The sequence below is a fragment of the Cyanistes caeruleus genome, chromosome 14 (genome assembly GCF_971803275.1).
Source record: "Cyanistes caeruleus chromosome 14, bCyaCae1.hap1.1, whole genome shotgun sequence".
Taxonomy (NCBI): Eukaryota; Metazoa; Chordata; class Aves; order Passeriformes; family Paridae; genus Cyanistes; species Cyanistes caeruleus.
This window is the reverse complement of record NC_141714.1, coordinates 571,421-596,147: the sequence shown is the minus strand read 5'-3', so window position 1 is coordinate 596,147 and position 24,727 is coordinate 571,421. Positions and strand designations below refer to the sequence as shown.

General features: G+C 50.1%; 1 long non-coding RNA gene across 1 annotated transcript in view; it reads left to right on the top strand.

Annotated features, from left to right (window-relative positions):
- The window catches only part of LOC147650477 (uncharacterized), a 46,143-nt gene that overhangs the window by 8,491 nt on the left and 12,925 nt on the right, over positions 1-24,727 (top strand). The window contains exons 6-17 of the long non-coding RNA XR_015276228.1: positions 62-295; positions 587-3,111; positions 3,206-3,439; positions 3,731-6,255; positions 6,350-6,583; positions 6,875-9,393; positions 9,488-9,721; positions 10,013-12,537; positions 12,632-12,865; positions 13,157-15,681; positions 15,776-16,009; positions 16,301-17,598. This is a non-coding gene — a long non-coding RNA (uncharacterized LOC147650477). The remainder of the gene's footprint in view (positions 1-61; positions 296-586; positions 3,112-3,205; positions 3,440-3,730; positions 6,256-6,349; positions 6,584-6,874; positions 9,394-9,487; positions 9,722-10,012; positions 12,538-12,631; positions 12,866-13,156; positions 15,682-15,775; positions 16,010-16,300; positions 17,599-24,727) is intronic.

Here is a 24,727-nt window from a genome sequence, read left to right as displayed (position 1 = left end):
CAGCTGCCTGGCTGGGCTGGAGCTCTGTGGGACAGGCTGGGAAATTTTGCTACCTCTGCAGGCTGGCACAGACGGAGAGGAGGAGACGGACGTCGATACACAGACTGATAGAGAAGAAGCCATGGAAGTGGACGGAGAGGATACTGGAGAGGAAGAGATGGATGTGGATATGTACGAGACAGAGGAAGAGATGGAGGTGGAAACGAAAGATTATATTGAAGAGATGGATATTGATCTAAAAGACAAGGAGGAAGACATGGTCTTGGGATGAAGACCGATGCCAGCAGCAGAACAGGCAGGTGCTCCCCACAGGCAGAGTGGGGCCCCTGCTGCCAGCCTGGGGCCGGGCTGGGCACTTCTTGCTCAGGGACACGCTAGCCCATGCACTGGATTCTGCTGGCTATCCCTGGCCTGGCCTGGGCTTGCTGTGGGCCACACAAGTCCTGTTCCAGTGCCTGGGCCACAGCCCCCAGCCAGGCTCCCTTCTGGCAGCAGAGTCCCACTGGGCCAGTGTCCCAGCCCGGCAGCACATGGAACACCCTTCCGTGCCTGACTGCACTGACCGTGCTACTTGTTTTTCTTCCAGGACTTAGGGACATCACAGACACAGATGCCACCCTGCTGTACATACGTTTTACAGTTGTTGTGTTCAGGATAGAGGTTTTAGAGTTTGTTTAAGTTGTCTGTAAATACGTTTCATAGAGTTTTGTTAGAGCTGTTCTCAGGTAAATAGGTTCTATAGTTTGTTGTTGTTGTTGTTGTTGTTGTTGTTGTTACCAATATTCTTACAGTGTAAATATGTGGTGTAGTTCATTCTTGTTCCTTTTCTTCTACAGATAAACAGTCTTTGATTTTCACACCCCAGTTCTCTTTGCATTTTCTTCGGGCACATTTGCAAAGCTGTGGGTTGTTTCGGGAACAATGTTTGCAGGACTCTAAAAAGAGTATCAAAACCGCTCTGCCACACTCTCAGCTGCTGCTGCTGCCCCAAAAAGCACTGGCTGGCTTTGCTCACACAATCACAGTTGTGGTGGCATTTCTACCACACCACAGGACAGCGATGTTTTCCCTCTTCTCCTGGAAATACCTACAGCACTTGTGGGTAGCAAGGCAAACATGAGCCTCTTTTAGTGGCCCTTGAAACTGGACATGTGAAATGAGGTACACAAAGCCACAGGCCAGCTGAACCTGGCATCTCTGAATGGGTCTTTACATTCTTCCCAGGAAGATGAATGGCAATCACTATTTTGGCAGGGAGGAAAGTGCATCAGCTAGCAATTTGCTGTAGAAAATGTGCTTTCTGCTCCTCTCACAGCCAAAACTCCTACCCATTTCTTGGAAGTCCTTCTTAGATAAGGACCGTGTTCAACTGAATGACAGTGAAGCCAAATGGCAATGCCGCAATCAATTGTCCTGTACACAATCTCCTTCATCCACGTGGAAGGTTACCCACGGGCACACAAGAGGACGGAAGAAACCCAAATGCATCGTTGGACATAATAAAGTCAGACGTGTTGAGGGATGAAGAAATCTTGCAGAGATATGGAAAGCTGCCCTGAAAACCCAGTTCGGGGAGAGCCTGAGCTCTTTTGTGCTTCTAGGCCTGAAGATGCTCAGCACCTTTCCCAGATGCTCAGCAGGCAGTAGGATTGTGCCTGAATCTGGCTCTGGAAATGCCAGTGCCTCAACTGAGAGCTGTGGCAATGATTTCCATTGCATGGAGAGGGGCCACAGTCCTGCAAGAGTCTTTCAGCAGAGCAAACAGCAGCCTGGAGGGTGGGCAATCTGTACCACTGCATGCTCATCCTTCACCACAATGCAGAGCTGCCATGGATCACTTTTTCCATTTCTCCTGTTGGATATGTTTTGGAGAAGTTGTTCTAGGTGGCTTTGGATGGTGATCCAAGTAGGAAGTAGCCATTCGCCTGCTGTGATATCCTTACAACTAGTCCTAACTTCTCATTGCCTTTGGTTTGATTGGGGGTGTTTTATCTGTTTGTTTGATTGGTTTCTTTGGGTTGGTTTCTTTGTGTTTTTCTCTGTTTTGCTTGGAGTTTCTTTTCCTTTTTTAGAAATGACTGGTGAAGTTGGCACAAGCAAACTCCAGAAAACGTAAAGCAGGCTTGACTTTCCAGAAATTGCTTTTGGCTGGCTTTAGCTGCATTCCCCAGGATCACGATCAGCAGTAGATATTTGCAGGTTTTGCTCTGCATCCTCAGCCTGCCCAGGTGTTGTTCAGTGTTTCAGCAATGGAGAAGACGATGGATATTTTGCTAAACCTCCTTTCAAACAACAAAACTTGGGTTAGCACGACAGAAAAGAAGAAAAGAAAATCCTCGCCACTTAGAACAGATCCAGAGTCCCACCATTTCCCCCTCCACTTTTCTTTCTTTTCTACATTTAGAGGTAAAGCTTCCATCTCCAAAAGCTTCCATCTCTCACTTCCTGATGTAGCCATTTGCTACCCTTTAGCCTTGACTGCCACGCATCGGACTGCTGTCCGTGTGGGGCTGGGGATGCTCAGCCTGGAAAGAGAAGGGGGCTGGCGAGGCCTCCCTGCAGCTCTAGGAAAGATGGGCACAGAGAGGAGAAGCCTTTCAACTGCAGGAGTGAGCTTGAAGTTGGATCTAATGACGCTGCTCTTTTCCACTCCGGCTGCTGGGGCACTGGCCCAGGCTGTGCACAGAGGCTGGGGATGCTCCATCCTTGGCAACATCCAAGGCCAGCTGGGAGCGGGGCTCTGAGCAACCTATTCTAGGGGAAGATCGCTCCGCTTGGAACAAGATGGTCTTTAGGGTCCCTTCCAAGCCCAAGCACCCAGGGATTCCATCATTCATTCTACGGTCTCCGTTGTCCACTTCAGCCTGGGCCTGAACTCCTGGCGGTGATGTCACAGTGCACGCTCCAGCTAGAACTTCCAGCATCCAGCAACGGCCACAACACAACCCTTGGCTCCTTGTGCCAGCACGCTCTTCATTCACCCTGCTCCAAGCCTACCCCTGTCACCTTGTTGCCACCTGCTCCCTGATTCCCCCAGCAGTCCCCAAAGCTCCCCATCGCTTGGATTTTGCTCTCCATCCCTGCAGGATGTCTGCATTTGTTCCAAAAGAGGTATGGTACTATTCCACGGAGGCGGACACCCCGCAGCTGCCTGGCTGGGCTGGAGCTCTGTGGGACAGGCTGGGAAATTTTGCTACCTCTGCAGGCTGGCACAGACGGAGAGGAGGAGACGGACGTCGATACACAGACTGATAGAGAAGAAGCCATGGAAGTGGACGGAGAGGATACTGGAGAGGAAGAGATGGATGTGGATATGTACGAGACAGAGGAAGAGATGGAGGTGGAAACGAAAGATTATATTGAAGAGATGGATATTGATCTAAAAGACAAGGAGGAAGACATGGTCTTGGGATGAAGACCGATGCCAGCAGCAGAACAGGCAGGTGCTCCCCACAGGCAGAGTGGGGCCCCTGCTGCCAGCCTGGGGCCGGGCTGGGCACTTCTTGCTCAGGGACACGCTAGCCCATGCACTGGATTCTGCTGGCCATCCCTGGCCTGGCCTGGGCTTGCTGTGGGCCACACAAGTCCTGTTCCAGTGCCTGGGCCACAGCCCCCAGCCAGGCTCCCTTCTGGCAGCAGAGTCCCACTGGGCCAGTGTCCCAGCCCGGCAGCACATGGAACACCCTTCCGTGCCTGACTGCACTGACCGTGCTACTTGTTTTTCTTCCAGGACTTAGGGACATCACAGACACAGATGCCACCCTGCTGTACATACGTTTTACAGTTGTTGTGTTCAGGATAGAGGTTTTAGAGTTTGTTTAAGTTGTCTGTAAATACGTTTCATAGAGTTTTGTTAGAGCTGTTCTCAGGTAAATAGGTTCTATAGTTTGTTGTTGTTGTTGTTGTTGTTGTTGTTGTTACCAATATTCTTACAGTGTAAATATGTGGTGTAGTTCATTCTTGTTCCTTTTCTTCTACAGATAAACAGTCTTTGATTTTCACACCCCAGTTCTCTTTGCATTTTCTTCGGGCACATTTGCAAAGCTGTGGGTTGTTTCGGGAACAATGTTTGCAGGACTCTAAAAAGAGTATCAAAACCGCTCTGCCACACTCTCAGCTGCTGCTGCTGCCCCAAAAAGCACTGGCTGGCTTTGCTCACACAATCACAGTTGTGGTGGCATTTCTACCACACCACAGGACAGCGATGTTTTCCCTCTTCTCCTGGAAATACCTACAGCACTTGTGGGTAGCAAGGCAAACATGAGCCTCTTTTAGTGGCCCTTGAAATTGGACATGTGAAATGAGGCACACAAAGCCACAGGCCAGCTGAACCTGGCATCTCTGAATGGGTCTTTACATTCTTCCCAGAAAGATGAATGGCAATCACTATTTTGGCAGGGAGGAAAGTGCATCAGCTAGCAATTTGCTGTAGAAAATGTGCTTTCTGCTCCTCTCACAGCCAAAACTCCTACCCATTTCTTGGAAGTCCTTCTTAGATAAGGACCGTGTTCAACTGAGTGACAGTGAAGCCAAATGGCAATGCCGCAATCAATTGTCCTGTACACAATCTCCTTCATCCACGTGGAAGGTTACCCACGGGCACACAAGAGGACGGAAGAAACCCAAATGCATCGTTGGACATAATAAAGTCAGACGTGTTGAGGGATGAAGAAATCTTGCAGAGATATGGAAAGCTGCCCTGAAAACCCAGTTCGGGGAGAGCCTGAGCTCTTTTGTGCTTCTAGGCCTGAAGATGCTCAGCACCTTTCCCAGATGCTCAGCAGGCAGTAGGATTGTGCCTGAATCTGGCTCTGGAAATGCCAGTGCCTCAACTGAGAGCTGTGGCAATGATTTCCATTGCATGGAGAGGGGCCACAGTCCTGCAAGAGTCTTTCAGCAGAGCAAACAGCAGCCTGGAGGGTGGGCAATCTGTACCACTGCATGCTCATCCTTCACCACAATGCAGAGCTGCCATGGATCACTTTTTCCATTTCTCCTGTTGGATATGTTTTGGAGAAGTTGTTCTAGGTGGCTTTGGATGGTGATCCAAGTAGGAAGCAGCCATTCGCCTGCTGTGATATCCTTACAACTAGTCCTAACTTCTCATTGCCTTTGGTTTGATTGGGGGTGTTTTATCTGTTTGTTTGATTGGTTTCTTTGGGTTGGTTTCTTTGTGTTTTTCTCTGTTTTGCTTGGAGTTTCTTTTCCTTTTTTAGAAATGACTGGTGAAGTTGGCACAAGCAAACTCCAGAAAACGTAAAGCAGGCTTGACTTTCCAGAAATTGCTTTTGGCTGGCTTTAGCTGCATTCCCCAGGATCACGATCAGCAGTAGATATTTGCAGGTTTTGCTCTGCATCCTCAGCCTGCCCAGGTGTTGTTCAGTGTTTCAGCAGTGGAGAAGACGATGGATATTTTGCTAAACCTCCTTTCAAACAACAAAACTTGGGTTAGCACGACAGAAAAGAAGAAAAGAAAATCCTCGCCAGTTAGAACAGATCCAGAGTCCCACCATTTCCCCCTCCACTTTTCTTTCTTTTCTACATTTAGAGGTAAAGCTTCCATCTCCAAAAGCTTCCATCTCTCACTTCCTGATGTAGCCATTTGCTACCCTTTAGCCTTGACTGCCACGCATCGGACTGCTGTCCGTGTGGGGCTGGGGATGCTCAGCCTGGAAAGAGAAGGGGGCTGGCGAGGCCTCCCTGCAGCTCTAGGAAAGATGGGCACAGAGAGGAGAAGCCTTTCAACTGCAGGAGTGAGCTTGAAGTTGGATCTAATGACGCTGCTCTTTTCCACTCCGGCTGCTGGGGCACTGGCCCAGGCTGTGCACAGAGGCTGGGGATGCTCCATCCTTGGCAACATCCAAGGCCAGCTGGGAGCGGGGCTCTGAGCAACCTGTTCTAGGGGAAGATCGCTCCGCTTGGAACAAGATGGTCTTTAGGGTCCCTTCCAAGCCCAAGCCCCCAGGGATTCCATCATTCATTCTACGGTCTCCGTTGTCCACTTCAGCCTGGGCCTGAACTCCTGGCGGTGATGTCACAGTGCACGCTCCAGCTAGAACTTCCAGCATCCAGCAACGGCCACAACACAACCCTTGGCTCCTTGTGCCAGCACGCTCTTCATTCACCCTGCTCCAAGCCTACCCCTGTCACCTTGTTGCCACCTGCTCCCTGATTCCCCCAGCAGTCCCCAAAGCTCCCCATCGCTTGGATTTTGCTCTCCATCCCTGCAGGATGTCTGCATTTGTTCCAAAAGAGGTATGGTACTATTCCACGGAGGCGGACACCCCGCAGCTGCCTGGCTGGGCTGGAGCTCTGTGGGACAGGCTGGGAAATTTTGCTACCTCTGCAGGCTGGCACAGACCGAGAGGAGGAGACGGACGTCGATACACAGACTGATAGAGAAGAAGCCATGGAAGTGGACGGAGAGGATACTGGAGAGGAAGAGATGGATGTGGATATGTACGAGACAGAGGAAGAGATGGAGGTGGAAACGAAAGATTATATTGAAGAGATGGATATTGATCTAAAAGACAAGGAGGAAGACATGGTCTTGGGATGAAGACCGATGCCAGCAGCAGAACAGGCAGGTGCTCCCCACAGGCAGAGTGGGGCCCCTGCTGCCAGCCTGGGGCCGGGCTGGGCACTTCTTGCTCAGGGACACGCTAGCCCATGCACTGGATTCTGCTGGCCATCCCTGGCCTGGCCTGGGCTTGCTGTGGGCCACACAAGTCCTGTTCCAGTGCCTGGGCCACAGCCCCCAGCCAGGCTCCCTTCTGGCAGCAGAGTCCCACTGGGCCAGTGTCCCAGCCCGGCAGCACATGGAACACCCTTCCGTGCCTGACTGCACTGACCGTGCTACTTGTTTTTCTTCCAGGACTTAGGGACATCACAGACACAGATGCCACCCTGCTGTACATACGTTTTACAGTTGTTGTGTTCAGGATAGAGGTTTTAGAGTTTGTTTAAGTTGTCTGTAAATACGTTTCATAGAGTTTTGTTAGAGCTGTTCTCAGGTAAATAGGTTCTATAGTTTGTTGTTGTTGTTGTTGTTGTTGTTACCAATATTCTTACAGTGTAAATATGTGGTGTAGTTCATTCTTGTTCCTTTTCTTCTACAGATAAACAGTCTTTGATTTTCACACCCCAGTTCTCTTTGCATTTTCTTCGGGCACATTTGCAAAGCTGTGGGTTGTTTCGGGAACAATGTTTGCAGGACTCTAAAAAGAGTATCAAAACCGCGCTGCCACACTCTCAGCTGCTGCTGCTGCCCCAAAAAGCACTGGCTGGCTTTGCTCACACAATCACAGTTGTGGTGGCATTTCTACCACACCACAGGACAGCGATGTTTTCCCTCTTCTCCTGGAAATACCTACAGCACTTGTGGGTAGCAAGGCAAACATGAGCCTCTTTTAGTGGCCCTTGAAATTGGACATGTGAAATGAGGCACACAAAGCCACAGGCCAGCTGAACCTGGCATCTCTGAATGGGTCTTTACATTCTTCCCAGGAAGATGAATGGCAATCACTATTTTGGCAGGGAGGAAAGTGCATCAGCTAGCAATTTGCTGTAGAAAATGTGCTTTCTGCTCCTCTCACAGCCAAAACTCCTACCCATTTCTTGGAAGTCCTTCTTAGATAAGGACCGTGTTCAACTGAGTGACAGTGAAGCCAAATGGCAATGCCGCAATCAATTGTCCTGTACACAATCTCCTTCATCCACGTGGAAGGTTACCCACGGGCACACAAGAGGACGGAAGAAACCCAAATGCATCGTTGGACATAATAAAGTCAGACGTGTTGAGGGATGAAGAAATCTTGCAGAGATATGGAAAGCTGCCCTGAAAACCCAGTTCGGGGAGAGCCTGAGCTCTTTTGTGCTTCTAGGCCTGAAGATGCTCAGCACCTTTCCCAGATGCTCAGCAGGCAGTAGGATTGTGCCTGAATCTGGCTCTGGAAATGCCAGTGCCTCAACTGAGAGCTGTGGCAATGATTTCCATTGCATGGAGAGGGGCCACAGTCCTGCAAGAGTCTTTCAGCAGAGCAAACAGCAGCCTGGAGGGTGGGCAATCTGTACCACTGCATGCTCATCCTTCACCACAATGCAGAGCTGCCATGGATCACTTTTTCCATTTCTCCTGTTGGATATGTTTTGGAGAAGTTGTTCTAGGTGGCTTTGGATGGTGATCCAAGTAGGAAGCAGCCATTCGCCTGCTGTGATATCCTTACAACTAGTCCTAACTTCTCATTGCCTTTGGTTTGATTGGGGGTGTTTTATCTGTTTGTTTGATTGGTTTCTTTGGGTTGGTTTCTTTGTGTTTTTCTCTCTTTTGCTTGGAGTTTCTTTTCCTTTTTTAGAAATGACTGGTGAAGTTGGCACAAGCAAACTCCAGAAAACGTAAAGCAGGCTTGACTTTCCAGAAATTGCTTTTGGCTGGCTTTAGCTGCATTCCCCAGGATCACGATCAGCAGTAGATATTTGCAGGTTTTGCTCTGCATCCTCAGCCTGCCCAGGTGTTGTTCAGTGTTTCAGCAATGGAGAAGACGATGGATATTTTGCTAAACCTCCTTTCAAACAACAAAACTTGGGTTAGCACGACAGAAAAGAAGAAAAGAAAATCCTCGCCAGTTAGAACAGATCCAGAGTCCCACCATTTCCCCCTCCACTTTTCTTTCTTTTCTACATTTAGAGGTAAAGCTTCCATCTCCAAAAGCTTCCATCTCTCACTTCCTGATGTAGCCATTTGCTACCCTTTAGCCTTGACTGCCACGCATCGGACTGCTGTCCGTGTGGGGCTGGGGATGCTCAGCCTGGAAAGAGAAGGGGGCTGGTGAGGCCTCCCTGCAGCTCTAGGAAAGATGGGCACAGAGAGGAGAAGCCTTTCAACTGCAGGAGTGAGCTTGAAGTTGGATCTAATGAAGCTGCTCTTTTCCACTCCGGCTGCTGGGCCACTGGCCCAGGCTGTGCACAGAGGCTGGGGATGCTCCATCCTTGGCAACATCCAAGGCCAGCTGGGAGCGGGGCTCTGAGCAACCTCTTCTGGGCGAAGATTGCTCCGCTTGGAACAAGATGGTCTTTAGGGTCCCTTCCAAGCCCAAGCACCCAGGGATTCCATCATTCATTCTACGGTCTCCGTTGTCCACTTCAGCCTGGGCCTGAACTCCTGGCGGTGATGTCACAGTGCACGCTCCAGCTAGAACTTCCAGCATCCAGCAACGGCCACAACACAACCCTTGGCTCCTTGTGCCAGCACGCTCTTCATTCACCCTGCTCCAAGCCTACCCCTGTCACCTTGTTGCCACCTGCTCCCTGATTCCCCCAGCAGTCCCCAAAGCTCCCCATCGCTTGGATTTTGCTCTCCATCCCTGCAGGATGTCTGCATTTGTTCCAAAAGAGGTATGGTACTATTCCACGGAGGCGGACACCCCGCAGCTGCCTGGCTGGGCTGGAGCTCTGTGGGACAGGCTGGGAAATTTTGCTACCTCTGCAGGCTGGCACAGACCGAGAGGAGGAGACGGACGTCGATACACAGACTGATAGAGAAGAAGCCATGGAAGTGGACGGAGAGGATACTGGAGAGGAAGAGATGGATGTGGATATGTACGAGACAGAGGAAGAGATGGAGGTGGAAACGAAAGATTATATTGAAGAGATGGATATTGATCTAAAAGACAAGGAGGAAGACATGGTCTTGGGATGAAGACCGATGCCAGCAGCAGAACAGGCAGGTGCTCCCCACAGGCAGAGTGGGGCCCCTGCTGCCAGCCTGGGGCCGGGCTGGGCACTTCTTGCTCAGGGACACGCTAGCCCATGCACTGGATTCTGCTGGCCATCCCTGGCCTGGCCTGGGCTTGCTGTGGGCCACACAAGTCCTGTTCCAGTGCCTGGGCCACAGCCCCCAGCCAGGCTCCCTTCTGGCAGCAGAGTCCCACTGGGCCAGTGTCCCAGCCCGGCAGCACATGGAACACCCTTCCGTGCCTGACTGCACTGACCGTGCTACTTGTTTTTCTTCCAGGACTTAGGGACATCACAGACACAGATGCCACCCTGCTGTACATACGTTTTACAGTTGTTGTGTTCAGGATAGAGGTTTTAGAGTTTGTTTAAGTTGTCTGTAAATACGTTTCATAGAGTTTTGTTAGAGCTGTTCTCAGGTAAATAGGTTCTATAGTTTGTTGTTGTTGTTGTTGTTGTTGTTGTTGTTACCAATATTCTTACAGTGTAAATATGTGGTGTAGTTCATTCTTGTTCCTTTTCTTCTCCAGATAAACAGTCTTTGATTTTCACACCCCAGTTCTCTTTGCATTTTCTTCGGGCACATTTGCAAAGCTGTGGGTTGTTTCGGGAACAATGTTTGCAGGACTCTAAAAAGAGTATCAAAACCGCGCTGCCACACTCTCAGCTGCTGCTGCTGCCCCAAAAAGCACTGGCTGGCTTTGCTCACACAATCACAGTTGTGGTGGCATTTCTACCACACCACAGGACAGCGATGTTTTCCCTCTTCTCCTGGAAATACCTACAGCACTTGTGGGTAGCAAGGCAAACATGAGCCTCTTTTAGTGGCCCTTGAAATTGGACATGTGAAATGAGGCACACAAAGCCACAGGCCAGCTGAACCTGGCATCTCTGAATGGGTCTTTACATTCTTCCCAGGAAGATGAATGGCAATCACTATTTTGGCAGGGAGGAAAGTGCATCAGCTAGCAATTTGCTGTAGAAAATGTGCTTTCTGCTCCTCTCACAGCCAAAACTCCTACCCATTTCTTGGAAGTCCTTCTTAGATAAGGACCGTGTTCAACTGAGTGACAGTGAAGCCAAATGGCAATGCCGCAATCAATTGTCCTGTACACAATCTCCTTCATCCACGTGGAAGGTTACCCACGGGCACACAAGAGGACGGAAGAAACCCAAATGCATCGTTGGACATAATAAAGTCAGACGTGTTGAGGGATGAAGAAATCTTGCAGAGATATGGAAAGCTGCCCTGAAAACCCAGTTCGGGGAGAGCCTGAGCTCTTTTGTGCTTCTAGGCCTGAAGATGCTCAGCACCTTTCCCAGATGCTCAGCAGGCAGTAGGATTGTGCCTGAATCTGGCTCTGGAAATGCCAGTGCCTCAACTGAGAGCTGTGGCAATGATTTCCATTGCATGGAGAGGGGCCACAGTCCTGCAAGAGTCTTTCAGCAGAGCAAACAGCAGCCTGGAGGGTGGGCAATCTGTACCACTGCATGCTCATCCTTCACCACAATGCAGAGCTGCCATGGATCACTTTTTCCATTTCTCCTGTTGGATATGTTTTGGAGAAGTTGTTCTAGGTGGCTTTGGATGGTGATCCAAGTAGGAAGCAGCCATTCGCCTGCTGTGATATCCTTACAACTAGTCCTAACTTCTCATTGCCTTTGGTTTGATTGGGGGTGTTTTATCTGTTTGTTTGATTGGTTTCTTTGGGTTGGTTTCTTTGTGTTTTTCTCTGTTTTGCTTGGAGTTTCTTTTCCTTTTTTAGAAATGACTGGTGAAGTTGGCACAAGCAAACTCCAGAAAACGTAAAGCAGGCTTGACTTTCCAGAAATTGCTTTTGGCTGGCTTTAGCTGCATTCCCCAGGATCACGATCAGCAGTAGATATTTGCAGGTTTTGCTCTGCATCCTCAGCCTGCCCAGGTGTTGTTCAGTGTTTCAGCAATGGAGAAGACGATGGATATTTTGCTAAACCTCCTTTCAAACAACAAAACTTGGGTTAGCACGACAGAAAAGAAGAAAAGAAAATCCTCGCCAGTTAGAACAGATCCAGAGTCCCACCATTTCCCCCTCCACTTTTCTTTCTTTTCTACATTTAGAGGTAAAGCTTCCATCTCCAAAAGCTTCCATCTCTCACTTCCTGATGTAGCCATTTGCTACCCTTTAGCCTTGACTGCCACGCATCGGACTGCTGTCCGTGTGGGGCTGGGGATGCTCAGCCTGGAAAGAGAAGGGGGCTGGTGAGGCCTCCCTGCAGCTCTAGGAAAGATGGGCACAGAGAGGAGAAGCCTTTCAACTGCAGGAGTGAGCTTGAAGTTGGATCTAATGAAGCTGCTCTTTTCCACTCCGGCTGCTGGGCCACTGGCCCAGGCTGTGCACAGAGGCTGGGGATGCTCCATCCTTGGCAACATCCAAGGCCAGCTGGGAGCGGGGCTCTGAGCAACCTCTTCTGGGCGAAGATTGCTCCGCTTGGAACAAGATGGTCTTTAGGGTCCCTTCCAAGCCCAAGCACCCAGGGATTCCATCATTCATTCTACGGTCTCCGTTGTCCACTTCAGCCTGGGCCTGAACTCCTGGCGGTGATGTCACAGTGCACGCTCCAGCTAGAACTTCCAGCATCCAGCAACGGCCACAACACAACCCTTGGCTCCTTGTGCCAGCACGCTCTTCATTCACCCTGCTCCAAGCCTACCCCTGTCACCTTGTTGCCACCTGCTCCCTGATTCCCCCAGCAGTCCCCAAAGCTCCCCATCGCTTGGATTTTGCTCTCCATCCCTGCAGGATGTCTGCATTTGTTCCAAAAGAGGTATGCTACTATTCCACGGAGGCGGACACCCCGCAGCTGCCTGGCTGGGCTGGAGCTCTGTGGGACAGGCTGGGAAATTTTGCTACCTCTGCAGGCTGGCACAGACCGAGAGGAGGAGACGGACGTCGATACACAGACTGATAGAGAAGAAGCCATGGAAGTGGACGGAGAGGATACTGGAGAGGAAGAGATGGATGTGGATATGTACGAGACAGAGGAAGAGATGGAGGTGGAAACGAAAGATTATATTGAAGAGATGGATATTGATCTAAAAGACAAGGAGGAAGACATGGTCTTGGGATGAAGACCGATGCCAGCAGCAGAACAGGCAGGTGCTCCCCACAGGCAGAGTGGGGCCCCTGCTGCCAGCCTGGGGCTGGGCTGGGCACTTCTTGCTCAGGGACACGCTAGCCCATGCACTGGATTCTGCTGGCCATCCCTGGCCTGGCCTGGGCTTGCTGTGGGCCACACAAGTCCTGTTCCAGTGCCTGGGCCACAGCCCCCAGCCAGGCTCCCTTCTGGCAGCAGAGTCCCACTGGGCCAGTGTCCCAGCCCGGCAGCACATGGAACACCCTTCCGTGCCTGACTGCACTGACCGTGCTACTTGTTTTTCTTCCAGGACTTAGGGACATCACAGACACAGATGCCACCCTGCTGTACATACGTTTTACAGTTGTTGTGTTCAGGATAGAGGTTTTAGAGTTTGTTTAAGTTGTCTGTAAATACGTTTCATAGAGTTTTGTTAGAGCTGTTCTCAGGTAAATAGGTTCTATAGTTTGTTGTTGTTGTTGTTGTTGCTGTTGTTGTTACCAATATTCTTACAGTGTAAATATGTGGTGTAGTTCATTCTTGTTCCTTTTCTTCTACAGATAAACAGTCTTTGATTTTCACACCCCAGTTCTCTTTGCATTTTCTTCGGGCACATTTGCAAAGCTGTGGGTTGTTTCGGGAACAATGTTTGCAGGACTCTAAAAAGAGTATCAAAACCGCTCTGCCACACTCTCAGCTGCTGCTGCTGCCCCAAAAAGCACTGGCTGGCTTTGCTCACACAATCACAGTTGTGGTGGCATTTCTACCACACCACAGGACAGCGATGTTTTCCCTCTTCTCCTGGAAATACCTACAGCACTTGTGGGTAGCAAGGCAAACATGAGCCTCTTTTAGTGGCCCTTGAAATTGGACATGTGAAATGAGGCACACAAAGCCACAGGCCAGCTGAACCTGGCATCTCTGAATGGGTCTTTACATTCTTCCCAGGAAGATGAATGGCAATCACTATTTTGGCAGGGAGGAAAGTGCATCAGCTAGCAATTTGCTGTAGAAAATGTGCTTTCTGCTCCTCTCACAGCCAAAACTCCTACCCATTTCTTGGAAGTCCTTCTTAGATAAGGACCGTGTTCAACTGAGTGACAGTGAAGCCAAATGGCAATGCCGCAATCAATTGTCCTGTACACAATCTCCTTCATCCACGTGGAAGGTTACCCACGGGCACACAAGAGGACGGAAGAAACCCAAATGCATCGTTGGACATAATAAAGTCAGACGTGTTGAGGGATGAAGAAATCTTGCAGAGATATGGAAAGCTGCCCTGAAAACCCAGTTCGGGGAGAGCCTGAGCTCTTTTGTGCTTCTAGGCCTGAAGATGCTCAGCACCTTTCCCAGATGCTCAGCAGGCAGTAGGATTGTGCCTGAATCTGGCTCTGGAAATGCCAGTGCCTCAACTGAGAGCTGTGGCAATGATTTCCATTGCATGGAGAGGGGCCACAGTCCTGCAAGAGTCTTTCAGCAGAGCAAACAGCAGCCTGGAGGGTGGGCAATCTGTACCACTGCATGCTCATCATTCACCACAATGCAGAGCTGCCATGGATCACTTTTTCCATTTCTGCTGTTGGATATGTTTTGGAGAAGTTGTTCTAGGTGGCTTTGGATGGTGATCCAAGTAGGAAGCAGCCATTCGCCTGCTGTGATATCCTTACAACTAGTCCTAACTTCTCATTGCCTTTGGTTTGATTGGGGGTGTTTTATCTGTTTGTTTGATTGGTTTCTTTGGGTTGGTTTCTTTGTGTTTTTCTCTGTTTTGCTTGGAGTTTCTTTTCCTTTTTTAGAAATGACTGGTGAAGTTGGCACAAGCAAACTCCAGAAAACGTAAAGCAGGCTTGACTTTCCAGAAATTGCTTTTGGCTGGCTTTAGCTGCATTCCCCAGGATCACGATCAGCAGTAGATATTTGCAGGTTTTGCTCTGCATCCTCAGCCTGCCCAGGTGTTGTTCAGTGTTTCAGCAATGGAGAAGACGATGGATATTTTGCTAAACCTCCTTTCAAACAACAAAACTTGGGTTAGCACGACAGAAAAGAAGAAAAGAAAATCCTCGCCAGTTAGAACAGATCCAGAGTCCCACCATTTCCCCCTCCACTTTTCTTTCTTTTCTACATTTAGAGGTAAAGCTTCCATCTCCAAAAGCTTCCATCTCTCACTTCCTGATGTAGCCATTTGCTACCCTTTAGCCTTGACTGCCACGCATCGGACTGCTGTCCGTGTGGGGCTGGGGATGCTCAGCCTGGAAAGAGAAGGGGGCTGGCGAGGCCTCCCTGCAGCTCTAGGAAAGATGGGCACAGAGAGGAGAAGCCTTTCAACTGCAGGAGTGAGCTTGAAGTTGGATCTAATGACGCTGCTCTTTTCCACTCCGGCTGCTGGGCCACTGGCCCAGGCTGTGCACAGAGGCTGGGGATGCTCCATCCTTGGCAACATCCAAGGCCAGCTGGGAGCGGGGCTCTGAGCAACCTATTCTAGGGGAAGATCGCTCCGTTTGGAACAAGATGGTCTTTAGGGTCCCTTCCAAGCCCAAGCACCCAGGGATTCCATCATTCATTCTACGGTCTCCGTTGTCCACTTCAGCCTGGGCCTGAACTCCTGGCGGTGATGTCACAGTGCACGCTCCAGCTAGAACTTCCAGCATCCAGCAACGGCCACAACACAACCCTTGGCTCCTTGTGCCAGCACGCTCTTCATTCACCCTGCTCCAAGCCTACCCCTGTCACCTTGTTGCCACCTGCTCCCTGATTCCCCCAGCAGTCCCCAAAGCTCCCCATCGCTTGGATTTTGCTCTCCATCCCTGCAGGATGTCTGCATTTGTTCCAAAAGAGGTATGGTACTATTCCACGGAGGCGGACACCCCGCAGCTGCCTGGCTGGGCTGGAGCTCTGTGGGACAGGCTGGGAAATTTTGCTACCTCTGCAGGCTGGCACAGACCGAGAGGAGGAGACGGACGTCGATACACAGACTGATAGAGAAGAAGCCATGGAAGTGGACGGAGAGGATACTGGAGAGCAAGAGATGGATGTGGATATGTACGAGACAGAGGAAGAGATGGAGGTGGAAACGAAAGATTATATTGAAGAGATGGATATTGATCTAAAAGACAAGGAGGAAGACATGGTCTTGGGATGAAGACCGATGCCAGCAGCAGAACAGGCAGGTGCTCCCCACAGGCAGAGTGGGGCCCCTGCTGCCAGCCTGGGGCCGGGCTGGGCACTTCTTGCTCAGGGACACGCTAGCCCATGCACTGGATTCTGCTGGCCATCCCTGGCCTGGCCTGGGCTTGCTGTGGGCCACACAAGTCCTGTTCCAGTGCCTGGGCCACAGCCCCCAGCCAGGCTCCCTTCTGGCAGCAGAGTCCCACTGGGCCAGTGTCCCAGCCCGGCAGCACATGGAACACCCTTCCGTGCCTGACTGCACTGACCGTGCTACTTGTTTTTCTTCCAGGACTTAGGGACATCACAGACACAGATGCCACCCTGCTGTACATACGTTTTACAGTTGTTGTGTTCAGGATAGAGGTTTTAGAGTTTGTTTAAGTTGTCTGTAAATACGTTTCATAGAGTTTTGTTAGAGCTGTTCTCAGGTAAATAGGTTCTATAGTTTGTTGTTGTTGTTGTTGTTGTTGTTGTTGTTACCAATATTCTTACAGTGTAAATATGTGGTGTAGTTCATTCTTGTTCCTTTTCTTCTCCAGATAAACAGTCTTTGATTTTCACACCCCAGTTCTCTTTGCATTTTCTTCGGGCACATTTGCAAAGCTGTGGGTTGTTTCGGGAACAATGTTTGCAGGACTCTAAAAAGAGTATCAAAACCGCTCTGCCACACTCTCAGCTGCTGCTGCTGCCCCAAAAAGCACTGGCTGGCTTTGCTCACACAATCACAGTTGTGGTGGCATTTCTACCACACCACAGGACAGCGATGTTTTCCCTCTTCTCCTGGAAATACCTACAGCACTTGTGGGTAGCAAGGCAAACATGAGCCTCTTTTAGTGGCCCTTGAAATTGGACATGTGAAATGAGGCACACAAAGCCACAGGCCAGCTGAACCTGGCATCTCTGAATGGGTCTTTACATTCTTCCCAGGAAGATGAATGGCAATCACTATTTTGGCAGGGAGGAAAGTGCATCAGCTAGCAATTTGCTGTAGAAAATGTGCTTTCTGCTCCTCTCACAGCCAAAACTCCTACCCATTTCTTGGAAGTCCTTCTTAGATAAGGACCGTGTTCAACTGAGTGACAGTGAAGTCAAATGGCAATGCCGCAATCAATTGTCCTGTACACAATCTCCTTCATCCACGTGGAAGGTTACTCACGGGCACACAAGAGGACGGAAGAAACCCAAATGCATCGTTGGACATAATAAAGTCAGACGTGTTGAGGGATGAAGAAATCTTGCAGAGATATGGAAAGCTGCCCTGAAAACCCAGTTCGGGGAGAGCCTGAGCTCTTTTGTGCTTGTAGGCCTGAAGATGCTCAGCACCTTTCCCAGATGCTCAGCAGGCAGTAGGATTGTGCCTGAATCTGGCTCTGGAAATGCCAGTGCCTCAACTGAGAGCTGTGGCAATGATTTCCATTGCATGGAGAGGGGCCACAGTCCTGCAAGAGTCTTTCAGCAGAGCAAACAGCAGCCTGGAGGGTGGGCAATCTGTACCACTGCATGCTCATCCTTCACCACAATGCAGAGCTGCCATGGATCACTTTTTCCATTTGTCCTGTTGGATATGTTTTGGAGAAGTTGTTCTAGGTGGCTTTGGATAGTGATCCAAGTAGGAAGCAGCCATTCGCCTGCTGTGATATCCTTACAACTAGTCCTAACTTCTCATTGCCTTTGGTTTGATTGGGGGTGTTTTATCTGTTTGTTTGATTGGTTTCTTTGGGTTGGTTTCTTTGTGTTTTTCTCTGTTTTGCTTGGAGTTTCTTTTCCTTTTTTAGAAATGACTGGTGAAGTTGGCACAACCAAACTCCAGAAAACGTAAAGCAGGCTTGACTTTCCAGAAATTGCTTTTGGCTGGCTTTAGCTGCATTCCCCAGGATCACGATCAGCAGTAGATATTTGCAGGTTTTGCTCTGCATCCTCAGCCTGCCCAGGTGTTGTTCAGTGTTTCAGCAGTGGAGAAGACGATGGATATTTTGCTAAACCTCCTTTCAAACAACAAAACTTGGGTTAGCACGACAGAAAAGAAGAAAAGAAAATCTTCACCAGTTAGAACAGAGCCAGAGTCCCACCATTTCCCCCTCCACTTTGCTTTCTATTCTACATTTAGAGGTAAAGCTTCCATCTCCAAAAGCTTCCATCTCTCACTTCCTGATGTAGCCATTTGCTACCCTTTAGCCTTGACTGCCACGCATCGGACTGCTGTCCGTGTGGGGCTGGGGATGCTCAGCCTAGAAAGAGAAGGGGGCTGGCGAGGCCTCCCTGCAGCTCTAGGAAAGATGGGCACAGAGAGGAGAAGCCTTTCAACTGCAGGAGTGAGCTTGAAGTTGGATCTAATGAAGCTGCTCTTTTCCACTCCGGCTGCTGGGGCACTGGCCCAGGCTGTGCACAGAGGCTGGGGATGCTCCATCCTTGGCAACATCCAAGGCCAGCTGGGAGCGGGGCTCTGAGCCACCTATTCTAGGGGAAGATCGCTCCGCTTGGAACAAGATGGTCTTTAGGGTCCCTTCCAAGCCCAAGCACCCAGGGATTCCATCATTCATTCTACGGTCTCCGTTGTCCACTTCAGCCTGGGCCTGAACTCCTGGCGGTGATGTCACAGTGCACGCTCCAGCTAGAACTTCCAGCATCCAGCAACGGCCACAACACAACCCTTGGCTCCTTGTGCCAGCACGCTCTTCATTCACCCTGCTCCAAGCCTACCCCTGTCACCTTGTTGCCACCTGCTCCCTGATTCCCCCAGCAGTCCCCAAAGCTCCCCATCGCTTGGATTTTGCTCTCCATCCCTGCAGGATGTCTGCATTTGTTCCAAAAGAGGTATGGTACTATTCCACGGAGGCGGACACCCCGCAGCTGCCTGGCTGGGCTGGAGCTCTGTGGGACAGGCTGGGAAATTTTGCTACCTCTGCAGGCTGGCACAGACGGAGAGGAGGAGACGGACGTCGATACACAGACTGATAGAGAAGAAGCCATGGAAGTGGACGGAGAGGATACTGGAGAGCAAGAGATGGATGTGGATATGTACGAGACAGAGGAAGAGATGGAGGTGGAAACGAAAGATTATATTGAAGAGATGGATATTGATCTAAAAGACAAGGAGGAAGACATGGTCTTGGGATGAAGACCGATGCCAGCAGCAGAACAGGCGGGTGCTCCCCACAGGCAGAGTGGGGCCCCTGCTGCCAGCCTGGGGCCGGGCTGGGCACTTCTTGCTCAGGGACACGCTAGCCCATGCACTGGATTCTGCTGGCCATCCCTGGCCTGGCCTGGGCTTGCTGTGGGCCACACAAGTCCTGTTCCAGTGCCTGGGCCACAGCCCCCAGCCAGGCTCCCTTCTGGCAGCAGAGTCCCACTGGGCCAGTGTCCCAGCCCGGCAGCACATGGAACACCCTTCCGTGCCTGACTGCACTGACCGTGCTACTTGTTTTTCTTCCAGGACTTAGGGACATCACAGACACAGATGCCACCCTGCTGTACATACGTTTTACAGTTGTTGTGTTCAGGATAGAGGTTTTAGAGTTTGTTTAAGTTGTCTGTAAATACGTTTCATAGAGTTTTGTTAGAGCTGTTCTCAGGTAAATAGGTTCTATAGTTTGTTGTTGTTGTTACCAATATTCTTACAGTGTAAATATGTGGTGTAGTTCATTCTTGTTCCTTTTCTTCTACAGATAAACAGTCTTTGATTTTCACACCCCAGTTCTCTTTGCATTTTCTTCGGGCACATTTGCAAAGCTGTGGGTTGTTTCGGGAACAATGTTTGCAGGACTCTAAAAAGAGTATCAAAACCGCGCTGCCACACTCTCAGCTGCTGCTGCTGCCCCAAAAAGCACTGGCTGGCTTTGCTCACACAATCACAGTTGTGGTGGCATTTCTACCACACCACAGGACAGCGATGTTTTCCCTCTTCTCCTGGAAATACCTACAGCACTTGTGGGTAGCAAGGCAAACATGAGCCTCTTTTAGTGGCCCTTGAAACTGGACATGTGAAATGAGGTACACAAAGCCACAGGCCAGCTGAACCTGGCATCTCTGAATGGGTCTTTACATTCTTCCCAGGAAGATGAATGGCAATCACTATTTTGGCAGGGAGGAAAGTGCATCAGCTAGCAATTTGCTGTAGAAAATGTGCTTTCTGCTCCTCTCACAGCCAAAACTCCTACCCATTTCTTGGAAGTCCTTCTTAGATAAGGACCGTGTTCAACTGAGTGACAGTGAAGCCAAATGGCAATGCCGCAATCAATTGTCCTGTACACAATCTCCTTCATCCACGTGGAAGGTTACCCACGGGCACACAAGAGGACGGAAGAAACCCAAATGCATCGTTGGACATAATAAAGTCAGACGTGTTGAGGGATGAAGAAATCTTGCAGAGATATGGAAAGCTGCCCTGAAAACCCAGTTCGGGGAGAGCCTGAGCTCTTTTGTGCTTCTAGGCCTGAAGATGCTCAGCACCTTTCCCAGATGCTCAGCAGGCAGTAGGATTGTGCCTGAATCTGGCTCTGGAAATGCCAGTGCCTCAACTGAGAGCTGTGGCAATGATTTCCATTGCATGGAGAGGGGCCACAGTCCTGCAAGAGTCTTTCAGCAGAGCAAACAGCAGCCTGGAGGGTGGGCAATGCTGCATCTGGACCACTGCATGCTCATCCTTCACCACAATGCAGAGCTGCCATGGATCACTTTTTCCATTTGTCCTGTTGGATATGTTTTGGAGAAGTTGTTCTAGGTGGCTTTGGATGGTGATCCAAGTAGGAAGCAGCCATTCGCCTGCTGTGATATCCTTACAACTAGTCCTAACTTCTCATTGCCTTTGGTTTGATTCGGGTGTTTTATCTGTTTGTTTGATTGGTTTCTTTGGGTTGGTTTCTTTGTGTTTTTCTCTGTTTTGCTTGGAGTTTCTTTTCCTTTTTTAGAAATGACTGGTGAAGTTGGCACAACCAAACTCCAGAAAACGTAAAGCAGGCTTGACTTTCCAGAAATTGCTTTTGGCTGGCTTTAGCTGCATTCCCCAGGATCACGATCAGCAGTAGATATTTGCAGGTTTTGCTCTGCATCCTCAGCCTGCCCAGGTGTTGTTCAGTGTTTCAGCAGTGGAGAAGACGATGGATATTTTGCTAAACCTCCTTTCAAACAACAAAACTTGGGTTAGCACGACAGAAAAGAAGAAAAGAAAATCTTCGCCAGTTAGAACAGAGCCAGAGTCCCACCATTTCCCCCTCCACTTTTCTTTCTTTTCTACATTTAGAGGTAAAGCTTCCATCTTCAAAAGCTTCCATCTCTCACTTCCTGATGTAGCCATTTGCTACCCTTTAGCCTTGACTGCCACGCATCGGACTGCTGTCCGTGTGGGGCTGGGGATGCTCAGCCTGGAAAGAGAAGGGGGCTGGCGAGGCCTCCCTGCAGCTCTAGGAAAGATGGGCACAGAGAGGAGAAGCCTTTCAACTGCAGGAGTGAGCTTGAAGTTGGATCTAATGAAGCTGCTCTTTTCCACTCCGGCTGCTGGGGCACTGGCCCGGGCTGTGCACAGAGGCTGGGGATGCTCCATCCTTGGCAACATCCAAGGCCAGCTGGGAGCGGGGCTCTGAGCAACCTCTTCTGGGCGAAGATTGCTCCGCTTGGAACAAGATGGTCTTTAAGGTCCCTTCCAAGCCCAAGCACCCAGGGATTCCATCATTCATTCTACGGTCTCCGTTGTCCACTTCAGCCTGGGCCTGAACTCCTGGCGGTGATGTCACAGTGCACGCTCCAGCTAGAACTTCCAGCATCCAGCAACGGCCACAACACAACCCTTGGCTCCTTGTGCCAGCACGCTCTTCATTCACCCTGCTCCAAGCCTACCTCTGTCACCTTGTTGCCACCTGCTCCCTGATTCCCCCAGCAGTCCCCAAAGCTCCCCATCGCTTGGATTTTGCTCTCCATCCCTGCAGGATGTCTGCATTTGTTCCAAAAGAGGTATGGTACTATTCCACGGAGGCGGACACCCCGCAGCTGCCTGGCTGGGCTGGAGCTCTGTGGGACAGGCTGGGAAATTTTGCTACCTCTGCAGGCTGGCACAGACCGAGAAAAGGAGACGGACGTCGATACACAGACTGATAGAGAAGAAGCCATGGAAGTGGACGGAGAGGATACTGGAGAGCAAGAGATGGATGTGGATATGTACGAGACAGAGGAAGAGATGGAGGTGGAAACGAAAGATTATATTGAAGAGATGGATATTGATCTAAAAGACAAGGAGGAAGACATGGTCTTGGGATGAAGACCGATGCCAGCAGCAGAACAGGCGGGTGCTCCCCACAGGCAGAGTGGGTCACCTGCTGCCAGCCTGGGGCCGGGCTGGGCACTCCCTGCTCAGAGACACGCTAGCCCATGCACTGGATTCTGCTGGCCATCCCTGGCCTGGCCTGGGCTTGCTGTGGGCCACACAAGCCCTGTTCCAGTGCCTGGGCCACAGCCCCCAGCCAGGCTCCCTTCTGGCAGCAGAGTCCCACTGGGCCAGTGTCCCAGCCCGGCAGCACATGGAACACCCTTCCGTGCCTGACTGCACTGACCGTGCTACTTGTTTTTCTTCCAGGACTTAGGGACATCACAGACACAGATGCCACCCTGCTGTACATACGTTTTACAGTTGTTGTGTTCAGGATAGAAGTTTTAGAGTTTGTTTAAGTTGCCTGTAAATACGTTTCATAGAGCTTTGTTAGATCTCTTCTCAGGTAAATAGGTTCTATAGTTTGTTGTTGTTGTTGTTGTTACCAATATTCTTACAGTGTAAATATGTGGTGTAGTTCATTCTTGTTCCTTTTCTTCTACAGATAAACAGTCTTTGATTTTCACACCCCAGTTCTCTTTGCATTTTCTTTGGGCACATTTGCAAAGCTGTGGGTTGTTTCGGGAACAATGTTTGCAGGACTCTAAAAAGAGTATCAAAACCGCGCTGCCACACTCTCAGCTGCTGCTGCTGCCCCAAAAAGCACTGGCTGGCTTTGCTCACACAATCACAGTTGTGGTGGCATTTCTACCTCACCACAGGACAGCGATGTTTTCCCTCTTCTCCTGGAAATACCTACAGCACTTGTGGGTAGCAAGGCAAACATGAGCCTCTTTTAGTGGCCCTTGAAACTGGACATGTGAAATGAGGTACACAAAGCCACAGGCCAGCTGAACCTGGCATCTCTGAATGGGTCTTTACATTCTTCCCAGGAAGATGAATGGCAATCACTATTTTGGCAGGGAGGAAAGTGCATCAGCTAGCAATTTGCTGTAGAAAATGTGCTTTCTGCTCCTCTCACAGCCAAAACTCCTACCCATTTCTTGGAAGTCCTTCTTAGATAAGGACCGTGTTCAACTGAGTGACAGTGAAGCCAAATGGCAATGCCGCAATCAATTGTCCTGTACACAATCTCCTTCATCCACGTGGAAGGTTACCCACGGGCACACAAGAGGACGGAAGAAACCCAAATGCATCGTTGGACATAATAAAGTCAGACGTGTTGAGGGATGAAGAAATCTTGCAGAGATATGGAAAGCTGCCCTGAAAACCCAGTTCGGGGAGAGCCTGAGCTCTTTTGTGCTTCTAGGCCTGAAGATGCTCAGCACCTTTCCCAGATGCTCAGCAGGCAGTAGGATTGTGCCTGAATCTGGCTCTGGAAATGCCAGTGCCTCAACTGAGAGCTGTGGCAATGATTTCCATTGCATCGAGAGGGGCCACAGTCCTGCAAGAGTCTTTCAGCAGAGCAAACAGCAGCCTGGAGGGTGGGCAATGCTGCATCTGGACCACTGCATGCTCATCCTTCACCACAATGCAGAGCTGCCATGGATCACTTTTTCCATTTCTCCTGTTGGATATGTTTTGGAGAAGTTGTTCTAGGTGGCTTTGGATGGTGATCCAAGTAGGAAGCAGCCATTCGCCTGCTGTGATATCCTTACAACTAGTCCTAACTTCTCATTGCCTTTGGTTTGATTGGGGGTGTTTTATCTGTTTGTTTGATTGGTTTCTTTGGGTTGGTTTCTTTGTGTTTTTCTCTCTTTTGCTTGGAGTTTCTTTTCCTTTTTTAGAAATGACTGGTGAAGTTGGCACAAGCAAACTCCAGAAAACGTAAAGCAGGCTTGACTTTCCAGAAATTGCTTTTGGCTGGCTTTAGCTGCATTCCCCAGGATCACGATCAGCAGTAGATATTTGCAGGTTTTGCTCTGCATCCTCAGCCTGCCCAGGTGTTGTTCAGTGTTTCAGCAGTGGAGAAGACGATGGATATTTTGCTAAACCTCCTTTCAAACAACAAAACTTGGGTTAGCACGACAGAAAAGAAGAAAAGAAAATCTTCGCCAGTTAGAACAGAGCCAGAGTCCCACCATTTCCCCCTCCACTTTTCTTTCTTTTCTACATTTAGAGGTAAAGCTTCCATCTTCAAAAGCTTCCATCTCTCACTTCCTGATGTAGCCATTTGCTACCCTTTAGCCTTGACTGCCACGCATCGGACTGCTGTCCGTGTGGGGCTGGGGATGCTCAGCCTGGAAAGAGAAGGGGGCTGGCGAGGCCTCCCTGCAGCTCTAGGAAAGATGGGCACAGAGAGGAGAAGCCTTTCAACTGCAGGAGTGAGCTTGAAGTTGGATCTAATGAAGCTGCTCTTTTCCACTCCGGCTGCTGGGGCACTGGCCCGGGCTGTGCACAGAGGCTGGGGATGCTCCATCCTTGGCAACATCCAAGGCCAGCTGGGAGCGGGGCTCT